This window comes from Haliotis rubra, unplaced genomic scaffold, assembly GCF_003918875.1.
Source record: "Haliotis rubra isolate DU_JTF1 unplaced genomic scaffold, ASM391887v1 Scf1336, whole genome shotgun sequence".
NCBI lineage: Eukaryota > Metazoa > Mollusca > Gastropoda > Lepetellida > Haliotidae > Haliotis > Haliotis rubra.
This window is the reverse complement of record NW_025765266.1, coordinates 51801-57800: the sequence shown is the minus strand read 5'-3', so window position 1 is coordinate 57800 and position 6000 is coordinate 51801. Positions and strand designations below refer to the sequence as shown.

The following is a 6000-nucleotide window of genomic DNA, read 5'->3' as shown; positions in this document are numbered from 1 at the left end:
ATCTTTACAAGGCTGCAATTCAAAACAAAAAATAAATAAAATAAAGTAATAATCATACACACAGGAAATACAATAATGTTTTTCTCTATAATGGTGAAGATGAAATGATAATGTTATTCTCTATAATGGTGGTATGCAGAAAATAATCCTCCAAAATAGGGACTGATTAGGCCAGGAAGCTAACTGTAAGCACCTGTTCTTACTGACTAGCAGTTTTGAAGAGATTTGTCTCACTATTGTGTCATATCACACAAAAATAACCATATACCTGTAGGAAATCTCTGAGACCAAAAGAATTCTCTTTGTTTCTTGTGCTCTATGGAATATTGTCTCAGGTAGGCTTCAGCTGTAGCTCTAGCAGCAAAGGCTTGATTCTTCTGAGAACTATTTCATTAGTTGAGCAAATGCCTCTGAAATTAGATAATAAATAGAGACTACATGTATTCACAGAAGTGCATAAAGTTTGCTTTACTGCAGAATATATTACTCAGTATTTTTCTGTGGTGTATTTTTTGAGCCAAGTGGTGTTTCTATCAGTTGACTTACTTTAGCACTTCCACCAGCTCCTGAATCATCAGGGGAGCTTCCTGCACCAGGATACCTCGAAGTTCATCTTGGCAGGGTCCAGGGCCCAGTTGGAGATACCAATGAAGGCAACCTGGAATATATTATAAAGGTAATGCTATTTTGGGGGCATTATCATTTGCAGAAGCCCGAGGTCTTCCCATTAACTGCCCGACGAAGGAGGGCAGTTGCTGAAAGACCGAGGGCTTCTGCAAATGATAATGCCCTCAAAACAGCATTTACCAAGTATTATTTCTAAAAATACATGGAATTTGTGTTGAAAAGAAAAAGGAAACAATGAAGAAATTTGACTGTAGGGTTTTACCAAATCAATCTTCTGACGGGGTTGACTGCCCGGAATGCAATTACGCCATCGAACAATTCAAGTGGCGTCACAAACAGAAAGTGACGACTTTTCACCTTGGCCTTTGACACTGACCATAGCCTACAACATGTCAAACTATGTCACTGTTCTGTTTTGGTCCATCAACAGCCCTAATAGTGCAAATGTTAAGGTTAGCACCAACAAGAAAGCCAATATTACCATATATATTTAAAGGGGGAATTCGGGTTGCTTTGACTTGTTTGACCCTTGGTGTAGAATATCTGCCAGTCAGAAAGTTAATAAATGTCGAATGAACCGTAAAGCCCATGCACCCACTATGACGCCACTTGACAATAGAACTGATAGTGGCCCGTCGTTAAGGGTTGAAGCCCGGTCCAATATCACTTACGCAGCGGCCCGCAAATTTCCTGATAATGGGAGGGGCCGTTTCATGCTAATTCCATGTATTTAGCTATAATACATCATACTTGTCAAGTACAAATAATACTCCTTCAGCTTATCATGGTGTTAGTTTCAACTTATTTATGCTTCTTGCTTCTCTCTTCTGTTAGTACACTGAACTTTCATAAAAAAAAATGCAGATAACATTATCCATCATTTGAATATGCTTCTCACCCATCAATTTAAAATACATGAAAACTTTGCATTCAGAAAAGATTGTTGCTGTATGTGAAGACAGTGATGTTTGTTTAGGTAATAGAGACTGCATGAAGAATCCAAACAACAATGTAGAGATTGCTTTGACAATCATGCATTTGATGACTGGCTGAAATGTGCACCATTTTAAGAACAAATATTTCCCTTGAAGGTAAGGAGTAGTGACACATCAGCTTTTGAAACAGAGATTTAATATTTACAGAGACTCACAGGATTAACGTGATCACTGAATGTGTGTGACAATTCTTGTCTGCTGACACAATTGCAGCAAACTATTTATATTATGCCATTTTTTATTAGAATTTTCTAGCTGGACACACATTACTGACAGTCACTTCCCTCAAAGTTATTATTATACAGCTAACATCGTGGGAGGAAGATGGAAAAACGCACTGTAATGAAAGAAGTGTACACAAATCAATGTACAGAGGTCATTCTTTTTACTTCTACCTTCTTTGAATGGTTCTGGCTTTTTCATCTCCCCTGACAAACCATCTTCCAGTAGTGGGATGGAAGTGGTCTGTAAGAATAGAATGAATGAATAAAGCTCCTAACCCACTGTTACTAGTATTTGTTTAGTGTATCGTAAGTTCATCCAAATATATACATGATTAAGCTTAGACAAATTGATAAAACCCACTTGAGTACAACAGTCACATTTGTATCACAGTGCTTGTACCTCAGTAGTTGAGGTGCCTATCAAGAAGCCATTTTAAATTTGAGGTGGGGAATCCCAGACAACAAATTTATCTGTATCTATCTTTCAAGAGCCTTTGCTGTTTTACTATGTTGCAGTTTGAACCTCTACCACCAAACAGGAAATTTGACATACATCTCTGCATGACTCTAGGAGTTGGAGTTAGATCCAGCCCACAAAACTAGAATTCATAATACAAAGCCTGTACTTTTCTTATGAAAAATGGAATCAGCATCCAAGTTAGTTGTAACAAGTAATCTTCTCCATGTTACTTGCCTAAATCTGTCTAAAGACCTCCCAATGCCTATTCAGATTTTAAGAGCCTAACAGTGTTTAGTGGAACATAAGTTGCAACTTTGTGATGATTTACCTTGGAGTGGCATCCTTGGTGCGGTCTTTAACAGACCAACTTCATCCAGGACAACAAAGAAATGGAGGCCAAACCTGTCTGCAGGTCCTTGTCCTTCTGATACATGGCCGATACTGGACGAAGGGTAGGACCGACACACTTTCAGCAGTGGCCAAAGGACTTATACTGGAATGACACCCATCTGTTGCCTGCAAGAGTATACTTAGAAACCGTATACACTACAATTATAAGATGATACTGGACATGGCCAAATGACTGAGGACACTGTTGCCAAATTACTTTGTTCGTGATCACCACTGTTTTTCATTTCAAAAAGCATAAGGAATTCTTGTCCATTAAATTGAATGTAATTCATTCATCTTCTTTCCCGATATTTATCTCAACAGTCTTAAAGCTTATTGTTGCTCCAATGAAACATTGAACATGTTCAAGGTGTGATACAAGATGACAAAACATTTACTTCTACTAAAAAGAGATATGTTAAGGTCTTGGTTCCTCTGAAAGAAGTGTTTTTGGAATGACACAAAGCCTGTTTCCAGTTGTTTGAATAGCTCTGATCTGGCTGAGTTGCCCTGCATGGCATCTGCAACAATGGTTTTGGCCAGGGACTTGGAACTGCCTGGTTTTCCCACCAGGAACAGGGGATCCTCAGTTCAATACAGACAACCATCATGAATAGGTTCTCTTTGAGGGCCTGGTTCTTTGCTATGTTGTCTCCAAGCTTGGACTTCATCCACAAACACTTCTCTGACAGCTGACAAAAAATAAAAGAACATTTATATTCCACATTGCTAGTTGATTATTAAACATAGAAATACTATACTGAAAGGATTTACACAATTTACCTAAGACATCAACAAGTACTTGTGTCAGAATGGTCCTTTTCTCAAACAAGAGCAGAATTACATACTCATGTGAGGAAAATCAATTCATTACAATTCAGTAAAAACATTGTTCTCAAGTACTTCGCCAAGTGAGGGGTGAATGCATTCATTGCATGAATGGCAGACTCCTGCCATGATAAGGTGTCTTCTCATATGTTGATGTGAATACCAACTGAAGGATGACTCCAAAATGATGCTAAAAACTCAAATGGAAGTCCTTGAACCACCAAGGACATTGAACAAAGTCAGCTTCGATTTCACTCAAAATGCCATGCAGCTGTGATTGGTTTGTGTCAGGCTGCATTCATTAGAATAAATACTACATCTAGGAAAGTTCACTGTTTTGCAGAGACTATTTCCAATAACCTGAGATATACCTAAAAACACACTAACACTGATCTGTGGGATATGATGGAAGGAAGTGGGTTATTTTTCTTAGAATTCTACACAATGATAACTAATGTTTGATTTATATGTACATCTACTAGTTTAAGGTTGAAGAGGTGTTCACTCTTGGAGACTCTGTGATATAAAGATCTGTCCTTCCAGGCTGAGGCACAAATGGAATCATGCCTAAGACATTGTGTATCTTTTTCAGCATGGATCTTCCTGATTCTGTTGTGCATGATGGGAAGTATAGAGTGAAATTCTAAAAGCGGTTGATACTGGCTCTTCATAGCCGAGAAGCTTATAGTCTGTTTGCAACCTTAATTCTCTTACAAATTGATAAAAACGACATTCTTTTAATTAACTGAATTCATTTACTCCTGATATGAGCATAGCCACCATAGCCACTTGCAAATCACTAAACAAACATTCTCTTTAATTAATTAACACCTTTACGGTATGTTGATCACGACGATATCGATGCCTCCGGGTATTTTTATTCTGTCGATGATTAGCAACATCATATTTTTCATTTTAATCGACAGATGGGGCTGATGTCCCTTCGATTGTTTTCAGAATTTACCGAATTACCTTGGTTTGCTGTAAAGTACCAGCATGTCACTGTGTATCATAAGAAGAGGGGTCACATTATTTAGGGGGGTAAAGATCTCAAAGTCTTTTCTAGCTGTATCAGCATTAATTGCTGCGTCGGCCTCCTATAGCCACTGGTGTTTTTTGACAGTATAACTTTGGTTTTCATCCCAAATAATTCCAAGAACTGTTTTGGTATACAAACTGCCATTGTATATGAATTAATAATAATAATAATAATAATGTGTCCATTTATATATAGCGCCAAACTCCACACCAGGTATGCTCATAGCTAACAATCAATAAGGCATTATTAAAGTCCATAGAACTTTTGTAAAGAAAGGTTTTGAGATGGCACTTAAAGTTTTCAAGAGTTGGAGACAGCTTAAGTTCATCAGGGAGGGAATTCCATTTGACTGATGCCATGTTCTGATAAGACTTGCAGCCAAATGATTTTAGGTTCCACTTTGGTACATAGAGCAGATTAGCCGAGGGATGAACGCAGAGTTCTTGTTGGCATGTAAGGAGAGAGGAGTTCTTGAAGATACACTGGTGCAATACCATGAATGGATTGATAAGCAAGTGTAAGGATCTTATAGTCAATCACGAGCCTCAATAGGCAACCAGTGAAGAGACAACAGGATAGGAGTGATGTGGCAGCGTTTTGGTTGGAGAGTAACTATGCGGGCAGCTGTGTTCTGGATTTGTTGGAGCTTTTGGATGGACTCTTGTGAAGCTGCAACCAACAAGCTGTTGCAATAGTCAAGTCGTGAGAGAATCAGTGTTCTCACCAGGGCAGCCGCAGCATCCTGTGACAGGAGATGTCTGATCTGTCCAATGTTACGGAGATGGAAGTAACATTTTCTGCACAGATCAGAGTCTGTTTCTTCATGGAGAGGTCAGGTTGGAGTAGGGCGCCAAGATTTCTGACATGTAGAGAAGGCTGAATGACCATGTTTCCAACTTTCAACTCAACATGTTGTGATTTTACTAACATGTTTCTTGTGCCAACAATCATACCCTCTGTCTTGTGTTCATTTAATTTTAGTTTGTTATTGAACATCCACGAACCAATATGGTCAATGGCATCTTCAATTCTGGTCAAGTCAGAACTGTTGTCATAGCCCATGGTAATACCATCAAACAACTGAGTATCGTCAGCATAAAGATGATGATTAGTGGCTTTCTCACAAAGCAGATCACCAAGTTCTTTGGTATACATAGAGAACAATACAGGACCGAGAACCGATCCCTGTGGTACACCACAAAGAATAATAGCTTCCACCGACTGAGCATTACGAACAACAGCAACAGATTGAGTCCTGTTTGATAGGTGGGACCTAAACCACAGAAAAGCCATATCATTTAATCCATACTGGAACTGAAGTCTTGATAGAAGTATCTGGTGATCCACCGTATCAAACGCGGCCGATAAGTCCAAGAGAACAAGAACGGCTGAGTTCCCCTGTCAACGCTCCCACTGCAAATCATTTACAACACGGAG

General features: G+C 38.9%; 1 protein-coding gene across 1 annotated transcript in view; it reads right to left on the bottom strand.

The window, feature by feature from the left end:
- Positions 1-3176: 3176 nt before the first annotated feature.
- Positions 3177-6000, bottom strand: part of LOC124267759 (E3 ubiquitin-protein ligase RNF213-like) — a 49122-nt gene continuing 46298 nt past the window's right edge. The window contains exon 31 of the mRNA XM_046702748.1: positions 3177-3388. The gene's annotated coding sequence lies outside the window, so the exon portion shown is untranslated. The remainder of the gene's footprint in view (positions 3389-6000) is intronic.